This window comes from Thermobia domestica, chromosome 9 (assembly GCF_964235325.1).
Source record: "Thermobia domestica chromosome 9, izTheDome1.hap1.1, whole genome shotgun sequence".
In the NCBI taxonomy this organism is placed as follows: Eukaryota; Metazoa; Arthropoda; class Insecta; order Zygentoma; family Lepismatidae; genus Thermobia; species Thermobia domestica.
This window is the reverse complement of record NC_137462.1, coordinates 93,297,615-93,312,554: the sequence shown is the minus strand read 5'-3', so window position 1 is coordinate 93,312,554 and position 14,940 is coordinate 93,297,615. Positions and strand designations below refer to the sequence as shown.

Below are 14,940 nucleotides of genomic sequence, written 5' to 3'. Positions count from 1 at the left end.
TAAAAATGTTATTATCCATTCTCATGCACACAATGTACTACATATAGATAGATATAATTATTATATGAGGTGAAGATTATGCAACAGGCCCAATTACATTATACTATGCCACTTATGATGATACACGAAACAGGCATATCACTTTCAACAGTAAATCTTTTGGGCCGTCATGTACGAGATTGCAACTCTGAGGTTATAATTAATTTATTGGTTGGTTGCATTTTCTAACGCTCCTTTCAGCACCGAGGCTATATGAGACAGAACCTACTTCGTAACGTGGAATTTGGATTTGAGTTTAGTATCTCTTATCAGCAAGGTTATATGAGACTTGGACCTACAGTTTAAAGTGGGATCCGAACTACACAAGCTCCCGCTGGGAATCGAACCCGGGCCGCATGAAAGAGTTCTGTGTAAAGTGAGATCCGAACCATTATTCAGTCCAAAACTTAGTATTACACCAGAGATCAAACCTGGGACCACGTGCATCTCAAATAAGTGCATTAACCATCTGCCCCTAAAGATGCACTGTAGGATTGTAACAGTGTTGTTACTTACTGGCTTGAAGGACTGACTAGTCTCAACTTCCTCCACTAATGAGTCAAACGGCGATAGAAGTTTGTGTGTGAACATAGCCATATTTAAGATAATCAGTAAGGAGAGACACGCAACAGGAGTCTAGATAACACACACACATACACACAAAAACATAATATTCTAAGGAGAGGAGATAGGAACATTTAAAACTGATGGAGGAAGAATTATGCATCTGTAAACGATAATAGTTAAACGTTATTTCAAGACGAAGAGGTTAATGGAGAAATGTATACATCAAATCTTCCCCTTACTTTTCGTTTATATAGAACATTTCTAATGACACTGATGAAGTCTTTTTTTTTTTTTTAAGAAAATTATAAGACACGAGTTTCCTAACGTATTCAAAAACAAAAATCACTCTGAAAATCAAACAAAAAAAGTCGCTACTATAGTCTCACCATGAAATCATTTAACGAAATACAGCCTATACTATTCCTACTATCCATTACTTTGGTTGATTAAATACACAAAAAAAGTGTCCTTACATAAAACAGCATGACAAAACAATCGGAAATGTCCCTCAGGCTACGAAACATTATCTACCACAGTTACGTAAGTTTCAATGTATAACCGAACAGACATACAAGAACTCAATTATTAAGGATATTTAGCACCTACGGCGTATACTTAGATACAGTTACGGCAAATAAGAAATGCAAAATGCACTACTGACTTTCACATTTCTATAGAAGTCAAGTTACGAGGCCTCCCCAGACAGACGAAAACATACAATGTCATTTTATCTTCTGTACAAAGAAAATATAATGACAAAAGCGCCCTTGACCATTACTTAAAAAAAAAAAAAAAAAAAATCGAAAATTTAATCTCCTATATTGTATAGAAAAAAAAAAAAAAACGAGATACCTGGATCGATTGATGCTAATGAGATTGGAAGAAGGAAAACCCGATCGATTTTCCTCTCGTGACCCACTTATCTGCGCCTAGTAGCAAGCAACCCACACTAACATTTCCGTGTTATCTCTCCAAGTGTTTTGACAGAGTAGCACGTTTAATTGATTTACAGCTTCCCACCAATATGGTGGAAATACATCAGTATAGCCATCAACTGTTCTGCAAAAGTGGAAGAAAAATACGCGTTGACTCCACGAGGATGTAACGGATACAAATAATAATAATAAAAAAAACTACAACTATCAATACAAAATTACGAGTCAGCATAAATAGTTAATATAATCTTTATTAAGTAAATATAAGAAACTATTAACCAGGGGTGTAACGCGTAGCGTCCATGGAAGCTGTGGAATCGCCTATTGCCCTGACGAACGAGAATAATGCATTTTAAAAATAACAATTTCCTGTAAGTACAAAACAACGTTATACTACCGCAACTCGTATTAAGTGTTAACTCAAGTTTATCTTGAACTTATGGCTTAACATGGTGTCTAACTTACCTCCTTTGATACTGAGAGGGAAACAAGGAAATGGCCACTAATTATCATCTTGCTATGTAACTGTTCAAAATAGCCTCTAAGTAAAATGTCTTTCAAAGCCCTATGATCCTAGTTTATATCATCTTCATTCGTAATACCGCAACTTAATGCAAACTGAAAAGCTTACACCCACTTAAGTCCCTCTGCTAAGATCTTAGTTATTACGTTAAGAATTACGCTCTTAATATTATCCATAAATTTAAATACGTTTCTTTATTTTTATATAAATAATGTCCTAATCGCTTCTGTTCGTCTGTTTTTATCATCAGTACTGTTCGCTTATACTCGGCTTTACTAACACGCCCATACTCTTTTTTTAACGTACCTAATTTTCTCCCCTTTTCATCGCTATAATTTGCATATACACAATAAAATTTATAAAATAACAGGGTGACTCTCTGAAGTAGTTCTTGCACAAGAACACACTCCAATTTTAGTTGATTGGTTCGACTAAAGTTGGGTGTCCCATTCAGCAGCAAGACTATATGAGAACAGCAACAGCTACAGCAACCGCGTGGATAAAACCGACCTAATGAGTAGAAAATAAAGTTGTTTCAACCCATGTGACAGAAATGAACAAACAATGGGAAAACGTCCAGTTGGACAAGATACATTAATCACACTTCACAAGTGATGATGTTCTTAGCCACAACAGTACAAAGCTTACTGGTGAAACTTAAATTAGAAAAGGGAAAACAGTCTGACATCACTATTTTTCCTATCACCGCGCCTCATATTGGAAATCGGAACAAATGGAAGCTTCTTAGCTCAGGGAACATGACCTACCACAAATGACAGAACACTCATAATGATGATCATGCTGATAATCATGTAGTGAGTTCTAATACACAGAGGGAGTAAAAGGTCGCATTAAATTATAACGAATTAAACCTCGAATAATTAACGTGTCTGGAACGCTTGGAACTTATGCAACCACTCACAGCCATTCTCAATATTTTTGATTCTGTTTGAAATATCGACATAGCACTGATGAATTACAGTTTAATATTACGTATTGTCTTTTATTTCATTGTGATTTTGACCAGGTATCCCTCACTGCCTTTGGAGAACCCCTTGTGCAATTGTTTCTGAGTCTTGACTTAGCTATTTTTGGATACTACCCCTATGACTTCGGGACAAATTTTACACCACCTGCTATTTTCACAAATTCACCTTTGTGCTATGGTGCTTCAAAGTTTCAAGCCGCAAAATCTCCAAAGCTAGTAACTCAGAAAGGACGTCGGTTTGAGGTTTGTGTTCATTGACTTTTTTGTTTGTTTTGTTTCTACCATCAAACGTTGTAACAAGACTTACCGAACACCCTCATCATATTGCAGCTCTTATTTGCTTTAGCAAACTATAGGTTGATCAAGATTGAACACCAAAGAAATTGACGCTGAATCTAAGTTGGGCTTATTAAAAGTATGTTAGTCATATACTTGTCAACGCCGTGATCTCTCATCAGCTTACATAAAGGTTTTTCCATTTTTTTAAAAAATATGCGAGAACCAAAACCATCTTTTATTCCAATAAGCATTATAATTTCAATTGTTGTTGTTGTATTGGTCACACTAGGGAAAACATCCTAGTGACTAGCCACTTCAATTGAACACTAAAGAAAGCATCAACAGAAAAAATATTTGGAAGACAAGAAACTTATTATCATTTTTAATTAGCAAGAACGTTCAAAACAGTGTTTTCTAGAGTCTATAACGGTTGCAAACCAAATTCGATTACCATTGCTCTTCCAAATTAACACCTCAATGACACACCGCATAGTAAACAGGTAGCAACAAATGAACGGAAAGTACCACCTGTGAGCTTCATACCAAACGAACTGTATTGCATTTCCTCTAGTCCAACAGTCTACTTAAGAGAAAGACTAGTTAAAAAAAAAAAAAAAAAAACTCCCATGTGTTGTTTTTAATTATTTTACAAAGCTTCGTCCGTGTTTCTTTCTTTCCGCTAGTCCGCCAAAACACTTTTCTTGATTTATTTTGATTTCTCATTGAAACTGACAATAACTGAATTAAAAATAATCATAATGATGAACGTTCAATTTCAACGGTCAACCAAACATTGAGCCACTAACGGTTTGTGCGTAGGGGTAGCTTTAGAATTTGCACCCATCCGGATCCATTTTTACATTTATTTGCAACTAATAAATGTAAAAATGGATCATTGTTACAGTCAATATTTCGCAGCCCTTCTCTCTATAACAAAAAGCATATACCTGAATGCAAAACTTTTATATATCCCATCTAAATTCTGTTCTTTTATGTGTAGCATGCAGAACTGTCTTCAACGTCTCAAAACATTCAGGGATGCTTGACAGCTTGAATAACTGACTTGTTTTATATTCTGAAAATACAATAAACTGCTTGCAACGACTGTAAACTAGCACTTTCAATTCTAATGGCGTTTGAAGTTTATGAAGAATAGAAAAACGGGTATTTTATTTTTTAATGCAAAAGCCTAACACTAGGGACAATAACATCTTGTGGGCTGGTTGGTTTGTTAATGATTTCACTTATTTATTTCTAATATTTGAGTAGCATCGATATATATATATATCATGCTTCCTACCAGAATGTATATGCGGGTCAATAACGATAGGAGTTGATTACGTGATGTCCACAAGGGACGAAAATGCCTACACGCCATTATCACTTTAGAATATTGTGCATTAAAGCCATCGAGTTACTCTGAAGAAACGTGTACTGATAGAAGGTAAGTAGGTGGAAAAGTTCAACAGGTACGAACAAGCAAGGCAAGAGAGGTTGATTCATATACGTTGAGCCAAAGTAAATGTGCAACTTTACCGCACATACGTAAACCATCACCGTAAGCTTGCTACGAGGCAAGAAACAGTATCTCGTTAGTTACGCAATAGAGCACAGTTTGGTGCCACCGAAAATGACAGATTCTGGGAGGAGTTTATTGAGGCGCTTTCCGATGCTAAGTTCACGGTATCGCATATCGTAAAAATGTATAAAGTGCATAACTTTCGTGCAAGTCGTGCCACTATGAATCTTATTCATGTGGCACAGAGTCCTGGGTCCACCACACCGACGGGAGCAGCTAGAAACCGGCCTCCCAAGCACAAGACCTTGCCGCTATTGCGTGTGGTTCGGTGCATGGCTGTGGTAGGAGCTGGTACCACACGTTTTCTAGTACCACTATCCACGTGCTGCCCACCATCTATGTAAGTACAGCGCAAAGAACGACTCTTCTTCTTCTTCGTGGTTACAAGTCTGGCTGGAAGCAGAGGTAGCAGTAAGGGAAGCGGTCCTTGGGCGCCAATGGAAGATCCAAGTGACATTCAAGTTTAGTGAAGATTTCTGTTCTCTGTGGATTTAGTTACGAAGTGTATTGTTTCGAAGTGACATGTTGCAGTCAGAGATGAAGACGCTTTAGTGATCTGTAAAGCGGAAGAGGAGTGATAGCCATGCAGAAACTTAAAAGCTAAGTAGCTGAACATCATTTTCTTCTAAAGAACTTTTTCAAGTTTTGTATAATGTTTTGTAATTATTCGCCAATATATTCTTGGAAGTTAAACGAAGTGTTTAATTTTACTTTGCATCCCTAGATTTTATCATTCAGTTTCAACCATATTTATTGCAGGATAAAGACGCGGACCCTCTACTCGCTACCAGGCAATGTGCTCGTTGATCGACCACATGGGGATCTCCGAAAATCCCACACACATAGTGTGCAATAGCCAGGTGACACTTAACCGCTCCATTCACAGGGATTTATGCATCATTCGTAAGAGCAGTGTACACTCGCTAAAACGGAATCATGTGGCTGAGTGACAAAGGAACAGGAGGACATATGAGTATCTCGTGGGTGATCGGTGGAAGTTTACTGTTACATTTGATGAGGCGTGGGTTCACCTCACAGACTGATAAATTTCGCGTCATTACATACAGACCTGGTGATGCAAAGGGCCACTAGTGTGCAAAAGAGTTTTCCAAATGGGTTCACGATTGTGGCCTGTTTTAAGTAAAGGAGGAAATTGTGTCTCTGACACGTGGAGTGAAACGTCAAAATTAATGCTGCGTACTACCAGACTTACGTCCTAACTGAAATCTAACATAATGAAATCCCAGTATTATACGGTCAAGACGTGAACTAGATTGAACTGCACCAAGACAAGGTACCTACCTACAAGGCGAAAACATCGCTGGAGTTCTATCACCGTACGAAACAGAAACTAGAATTGCGGCAATTCCCTTCTCTGACATCCATGTCAAAAGTTCAAGATTCCAGCCCAACGGACTATTGTGCTTTCGAATTTCTCACGCGGTACTTGTCCCATCGCCGAGTCCGCGCCGTCTCTGGCCTGTGGAAAGCTTGTAAAGGAGTGGGATGCAATGCCCATGGTGCAGTGAATCGCAGCCTCCTGCAAGTGTCGGGCAATAGTCGGTAGAGGTGATCAGCAATCGAACACAACAGGTGGTGGGAAAACAGAATTTCCTAGGTAAGTAGGACATTCAAATTTGGCTCAATATAAATTAATAAACCTACGTATGTGTCTTACTATGATGAGCCCCATACACTTGAAATAATGTAAACTCGGGATAATGCGGTTTACAATTTCCCAATCCATGTACTTAATGTCTCACACACAAGATTTATGTCACTACCAGTTTCACAAACAGTGGCTATGAACAAAATCGATATTCATATCAGAGGCCATGCTTGATTCTTCTTTATGTTCCAATCAGACAATAAACTTGCTACAACAACATAAAAGCTATAAATTACTTTTACTCACAGTTTGTACTACAAATTACTTGACGAGTTATAAAATGGCCTCCTTACCTGTAACAAAAGAAAAGAAAAAATATATTAGCTACTAGATCACAACTTTTCATAAAAGAATAATCAAATACGATAAAGAGAAAAGAAAAATATACTAAGATTTAAAATAAAATCAATTTTCATTCTACATAATAATGAAATCTACCTACGTTGGTCACCTTTGCTTCTACTATTTGGTCTAGGAATTAATTCGTGCGGTTGGTACGCACACATTGAAGCTGTAGTACAAACACAAAATACATAAATACCTTAAGAAAAATATTGTCCATCGCTAGCCACCACTTTCGCCCATCTGTCAGGCAATGTACGGATTCCGTGGCGAAAGAAGTCCTCATCCTTGGAAGCGATCCAGTCAGAGACCCATGTTTCGATATCTTCTGAAGAAGTAAACCGCTGTCCAATCAAATCGTTGTTCATGCAATCGAACAAGTAGTAGTCCGAAGGAGCAACGTCTGGTGAATACGGCGGGTGGGGTAAAACTTCCCATCCGACATTTTCTAAATAGGTTTTGACCGGTTTTGCGACATGTGGGCGAGCGTTATCATGTTGAACAATAAGTTTATCATGTCTGTTCTCCCATTCTGGTCGTGTTCTGGCCAGAGCTTGCTTCAAACGCATTAATTGTCGTCGATAACATTCTCCATTCATAGTTTCACCCGGTTGCAGCAGCTCATAGTACACCACACCTTTCATATCCCACCATATGCACAGCATAACCTTTGCACAGTGAATATCTCGTTTCGGTTGTGATGGACCTGGTTCACCTGGTTTCACCCAGGCCTTTTTTCGTTTAGGGTTCTCGTAATGGATCTACTTCTCATCACCCGTAATAATTCGATGCAGAAACCCCTTTCTGCTCTGTCGTTGAAGCAGCAATTCGCAAATGGTTTTTCGTCTTTCAACGTCTCTGTCTTTCAATTCATGTGGAACCCAATGTGACATCTTTTGAATCATTCCCATGGCTTTCAAGCGCTTGGAGACTGTTGTTTAATCAACGCCTAATGCTGCTGCAAGTTGTTCCTGCGTTTGACACGAATCCTGCTCGAGCAATGCTGTCAATTCTTCGTCTTGAAATTTTTTGGCTGTCCAGCTCGCTCTTGGTCTGCCAAGCCGAAATCACCACTTCTAAACCGTGCAAACCACTTCTGACACGTTCGCTCAGCTAGAGCATGGTCACCATACACTTCCACCAAAATACGATGACTTTCAGTCGCACTTTTCTGCATGTTAAAGTAATGCAGCAGGACACCCCGCAAAAACACTTTATCAGGCACAAATTGCACCATGTTCACTTAACTACAAACTGGTGTTGTTGACGCTTTAATCCACTGCCCTATACTACGAACGATACGCGATGACAGGGGTTTGCAACACATGTGTGGATACACGGAACTGTGGGACGCTCCGTTCGTTGCGCCATCTCTTGTCCACCCGCACGAATTAATTCCTAGACCAAATAGAAAGTTGTCGATTAAACAGGTAGCTTACTTGCAGAAAATAAGTGTATTTTAACACAAACTGTTATAAATGATGATGTAGTACTTCTAATATAGTATTAATATACCTACTGTTTACTTATTGTTTTATTATTGTATAAAGTGAAAATATTCCTTATTCTTTATTTCATTCCTTACGCCTATGAAAATAAACCTGATTCACAGTTCCACGAAGCGAACATAACATCCATGTGCTACCTCATTCCTGCAAGTTAAGCCTGCTATACACTACGAGATGAATCCTAGGAAATACCTTAGGATTTATCTTCGGAAAAATGTTACGACATATCTCATAGGAAATTCTACCTTTTGTGCAATATACGTGAAGAGTTTTCCTGTCTGACCGAATGACTTTTTCAATATTATGAAATTGTTCTATTTTAATAAAAGTACAAAATTGATGAATTCCTATGCTAACTATGGTATTACTGATATTATTACCAGGTGTTATATTATTAAATTGCATACCTCTTTAAAAAAGCATAAAAAATCAGAAGGGTGCTGGTGTACTTTTGGCGCACCACATTATAGAAGACTTACAGGCAAAATTCAATACTTTGCATGAAAAGACATACTTGTAAAGAACAAATTTCTGCAGGCAACAGAATTAAATATAAAGCAATACACCTGTATTTTATGTTTACAAGTAAAATCATTACAAGTGTTTTACGACGGATAAAATAAGTGAGGACAATGTTTAGCAGAACGGGTTCAGCTATTTTTTCTAAGAAATGTCGGTAGTTTGTGTTCACTTTAGGTTAGGTTAGGTTGGCCAATTTAACATGAGCGCTTTATCATTAAGCCACTGATACACGAATACATTGCATGTAAATGTATTAGTTGTATCTGAACGCGGCATTCGTGTTTATATGCCCAACCAGTAAATTTTAAATTTGGCACCCTTTCGAGCGCATCGAAAGCATAAAAAAAAAAGCATACATAAAGAGACGCCCAGAGGTCAAACAGTACGAAGGGAACGGAGCCGCCGTAGGAGTTAGTATCGATTCAAAACGATGCGGCGCCTGGCGATAGGACTCCTTTCTCCACGTGCACGGAAAAGGATGCTCCACCCGATCTCGCACATTCGAATGATATTTAAATGTAACTATTCGATTTTTTTTTTTATATATATTTTTGTACTTTGTCATGAATGAAGTATTTCTACCTGCAAATAATAATAATATTTAAAAAATGCACCAATGAAGTAAATAGCAGAGATTCTGTAATTTAGAGCAGAAGAGTTGGATGTAATCAATTAGAATAAAACCACTGTACGCTATTTTTTCTGTACACAAAATATTTATTACAGCACTTTGTTCTTCTGTCGAGTAATGTCGGTCACAAGCATAACTTCTACATATTCTGCTAATTTCTTAGTATTACAAACTGAACTGCTACTACATATTAATTTTTTTTAATAATATAAATGCATAGCAAAACACCCAATTTGTGTTCGAACTACCGCACTACACAATTTACCGAATCTTTCCTAAGGAAGGACTACGGTCGGCCAAATGACTTTTAGTTAAGTGTCGTGTGGTCAACACATGAGCTACCATCACCACTATTTCTAAGTTGCTACATCAGCCAATCTTTGACTATTTTTCATATAATGAACATTACATCGTATATGCTGGGCGTTCTCATTACTGTTTATTTTACGTAATTATTATGCTTTTACTAAGGTAGGCTTTTAAAAATTATGTTACATCACGCCCCACACCCCCATCTTCACACTTTTCCAGCTATCCTCATAAATAATTTCCGGTTTATAATAAGCTTCTTGATTATTGCTGCTTATAGCTTACACTTCTACATAAGCCTTATATAAAAATACGAATAACAATTTGAAAATAAGTGTGGAAATAAAACATATCTATCAAAATAAGAGATTAAAAATAATCTTTAAAATATATAGTTTCCAGTATTAGATCCTAGTTATATTTATCTTCTCCACCTCCCTTTGCGACCTCAGGTTGAGAAACCTCGCGCTTTATCCATGGTTCATGACGAGAACCTCCATACAATATTCTGACTTCTTCCCCTCCTTTCCAAAAACAAATTTTAATAGCTTATTGAATATTTATGACCCTATTCTCTTGAGAAAGCCCTTTGTTCAAAAATGTTTTCTTGTGTAAATCAAAACATGTTTTAATATAAATGGACAGGGGTCCCGAGTTCCATTCACGGTGGGAACAATGAATGCATTACGATGGTTTGGATTCCGCCTTAAACTGTAGGTTCAGATCTCATACAGAATCGTTCCCGAAGACAGACGCAAAAATTCAATTAACAATATTTCCATACAAATTTTTAGTTTGAAAGACGTTTAAATATTCCAACTAGTCATATATTTTTCTCGACTTTATCAAATTTTAACAACGCACTTTGAGTCTGATCCCACTTATCACCATTTATGACTTTTACTTGCATTTTTCACTATTAATCAAGAAGAAGAGAGGTTATAGATTTGATCTATCTGCACAGGACACCAAAACTACGATTGAAGTAAGTTGAAGTTTTATAAAGCCCTTCTCCCAATGACTAGCACGCATGCTTTTGTTGCACAAGCTCCTGGGTTGAATTCCTGGTGAACATCGAACGCACTACAGTGGTTCAAATCTTACTTTAAACTATACGTAGGGGCACGAGTTTTCTGCACTAAGAATTTGAAATTTTCGCGTTTCGTTTTTTGTATTTCGCGTTTTGTCGCATTTTCCAAATAAAATTTCGCCTTTTTGTGACTCTTGTGGAAAACAATTCCCTGATATTTTTACAATTGTTCCTTTCATTCAAAGATCACTATAAAAATAAACCATTAATTATCTAAAAACAAAATACACTGAATATTTCACTTGACAATGTCAATTTCATTTATAGAAAATCATATTTTTTCAAATCAAACTGAGGAAAATCAGTAACTAAACTTACTATGAGTAGGAAAGTTTTGCTGTCTTCTGAAATTACATAGGCAAAAGTTGCATTTAAGCATTAAATATAAGCATGCTACATGTCACTTATCATCAGTCCATACTTGGAAAAACTCTCTCACAATTGACATTGCTTGTTGGACGCCACAAATATGTTAAGTGCATTTACAAAAAACTTCAAACAATCATTTCTTCGGAACTCCCCATCCAGCTGCGATAGTGATAGCTAACGAGCAATATGTTCCGTATAGTCGTGTCCCAATCACCCAAAATGCACAGTTCATGCCACGTTCTACCGTTCCGTCAGCGGAAAACTAGCGTTTCTAAAGTAATGAAAACGTATTTTTAAAATTTCGCGTTATATCGCGTATTGTTAGAAATTTCGCGTTTTATCGCGCAACAGAAACCAATGAAAATACACACAGAATATCATAAAACGTCAAGAAACTGAGAATTACTTAATTCTGACGCATTTCGTTTTATCGCGCATTGCGAAAAACTCGTGCCTCTATACGTCTCGTTTACATTGCCTCGCCCCTGACAAAGGACTAAACACAAATCAATCAATCAACTTAAGAGCTTAAAGTGTTTACTTTCTAAGTATGAAGGACGCATACAGTATAATTACATTAAATTTAAAGGATGTCTTTATTTATTTTGCTTAATCAGTAATATTGCAGTCAGTTTTTTCCTTCTGCTTTTGTCAAAGGATAATTTAATTTGCCTTATATAAGCCCTAAAACTATTTTAGAATGCTTTCAGAAGTCGGTGTTCGATTTTTTTTTTTTTTAAGTTAAACTATATGGATGAATCATATGGTGAACGGAAGTTATGTGATCTCTGATATTTTCTTTTTATTTTAATAGTAAATTTTCTTTACATTTAAATCAAGGTTTCGTTTATTCAGTGTCAGCTCTTGAGGGAAGTCACACAGATAAGAATTAGAATTTTACCGTCATAAGGGAAGAAAATTAATGTACTAATTGCTGTATACAAGAATTAATCTATCAGACAAACTTTCTCCCTTATTTTGCAACGATATAATTCTAATTCTCACCTTGTGACTTCCCTCAAGAGCTGGTACTGCATTTATTAATATTGCACAATACAGGAAACAAGCAACGATTATGAGTGTTACGTCCTTATGTGACACCGAGGTTATGATGGATAGGAACCAAATAACACCGAGGTTATGAATGACATGATCTAGTATTACCGAGGTTATGAAGGATAGGACCTAGTAATACCGAGGTTATAAATGATAGGATCTAGTAATACCGAAGTTATAAATGATAGGATCTAGTAATACCGAGATTATGAAGGATAAGACCTAGCAATACCGAATTATTAAGAATAATACTACTAATACTGAGGTTATAAAGGATACGATCTAGTAATACCGAGGTTATGAATGATAAGATCTAGTAATACCGAGGTTTTATGAAGGATAGGATCTAGTAACACTGAGGTTTTATGAAGGATAGGACCTAGTAACACAGAGGTTATGAATGACAGGATTTAGTAATACCGAGGTTATGAAGGTTATAATTTAGTAATATCAAGGTTATGAAGGATAGGACCTAGTAATACCGAGGTTATGAAGGGTAGGACCTAGTAACACTTGGGTTATAAAGGATAGGATCTATTAGCACCGAAGGATAGTACCTAACACCGTGATTATTAAGGATAAGAGTTAGTAACACCAAGGTTATAAAAGATAGGAGTTAGCAACACCGAGGTTATGAAGGATAGTAATTAGTAACACAGAGGTTATGAAGGATAGGATTTACTATTAACATGGGCTCCAAACCACGATGACCGATGTTTGCATCAGGCGCAGTTGGCGAGTGCGCAGATCATAATGCAAAATCAACTCTTAGAATATAGGCCGTTCCCCAATACAGTATCTAGCCTCCCAAGACGGCTTACAGGACCACATCAACGGTCCCGTCTCGGATATAAATAACAGTAACGCATATAGTATCTTTGTTTACTATGTTAAATATAGTTATCCTATGAAATGTTTACAGTTTCAGTGTTCATTTACAAAGCTGCAAGTAAGCAAAAATAAGAAGAAAAAACTGAGACCTAACCAATCCCACGATTTCACTATTAGATATATACCGCTAACGGAACACAACGCAATTCATATATATACTCATAGATAGTACAGATTTGTTTCTTTTAGCCTCACACGTAACATATACATACGTAATTGTATACGTAATTGGCAATATATGATACTGTTATGCTGAAGTAAATGGAAACAGCTCAATCTTTCAACGATATGCAAGAAAACTCAATATCACTAACAAGGAAATGAAACTACCTCCAAGGTTGCACCAATGATTCGCTTTCATAACAGGAAAACATTTGGAACCAATCTCAATTTCCCTCAAGTCACTGAAACGAAAACAAACCTATTTGTATTAGGAAACTCTGTGGAATCTATATACAATTGCGATATTTTTCTTCCTTTTGAATTTCCCGTTACATTCAGATTTTGAACGGTTCGCTATCACTTCACTCAGCAGTACCAGAAGGAATTTTCTTTTGCGTGCTTAAATTTTGCAGCACGCAGAAGCACACGCGCCGACATACACTGTCTACTAAACTATGTTAGACTTGTTCACAGTATATCGACTCGAACCGAGGATGGATTATATTATGATAGACTTAAGGATTTCACAAAATATATATATCTTCTCAATGAAAGAAAGGAAGAAAGTATCACAGAAAAATCTTAGGATTTGGTTCCCCTATAATAAGCTCAATTAAGATCTATCAAGAGCAAGAAGGATGTAGTTAAATGGTCAGTCATCGCTGCTGTTTCGTATTCGAGAAGCCACTCGGTTCTTCAGTCTCACCACTCAAATCCTTTTATGTTTCCAAAATAGCTCTATTAGCTGTATCTAGAAGTTAATTAATAAATGAGGGAACGACGGTTTAGTGGCAGCGAGTTCATCTCTGTTACGAATGATTCCTGGTTCGTGAGTTTGTGGTGCACAAATATTGTGTCTGTAGGTTTTCTCGTGGTTCTTCCGTTTCTTATTATTCTCATACCACCAATTCTGTTATAATCATTAAGCAGGAATCAGACAGATGGCTTTTAGTTATGTAATGTGTAGTCACAGGTTCCCATCGCAGTTCGTTCAGGCATTCTAGAACGAAACTGATTACCTAGGCTTATGCACTGTAGATAAAAGGCTTCCGCAATAACCACTGTGCGAAACAGAGGTGCTTTTAAGTACAAAGATAGTTGTGTCTTTTTATAATGTAACATACGCGCATAAGCAGTTCATGGAGCTCAGTTTCAGTGTTGATTACAAAAAACAAAAAGAAAGAGAAAAAAAGCAAATTGCAATTCCCTCTTGTTGATATTTGGAAGGAGAATATAATTGTACTATTGTAACACAGCAAGCCAGCTAAAATGATACAACGGGCAAGCAATACAACACTCACAATTAAGCTGGGTGACTAATTTTAAAGCGTATATACATTGTTAAATTGCGTTCAACATGTTTCTTTACACTCCGAAAAACACAGGACAATAAGTAGTTGTATTATGACAAATCTGTTATAAACTAAGATTACGACCTGTTACAACAATGCTCAACATGTTAAATTACTCCAATTTTGAGA

General features: G+C 36.8%; 1 protein-coding gene across 3 annotated transcripts in view; it reads right to left on the bottom strand.

Annotated features, from left to right (window-relative positions):
- Window positions 1-14,940, bottom strand: part of LOC145694861 (protein phosphatase PTC7 homolog) — a 167,120-nt gene that overhangs the window by 118,736 nt on the left and 33,444 nt on the right. For 2 of the 3 annotated variants that reach the window (XR_014133054.1, XR_014133055.1), the window contains exon 2: window positions 6,826-6,872. The exons of the other annotated variant lie outside the window; for it this stretch is intronic. The gene's annotated coding sequence lies outside the window, so the exon portion shown is untranslated. The remainder of the gene's footprint in view (window positions 1-6,825; window positions 6,873-14,940) is intronic. 3 annotated transcript variants of the gene reach the window in all.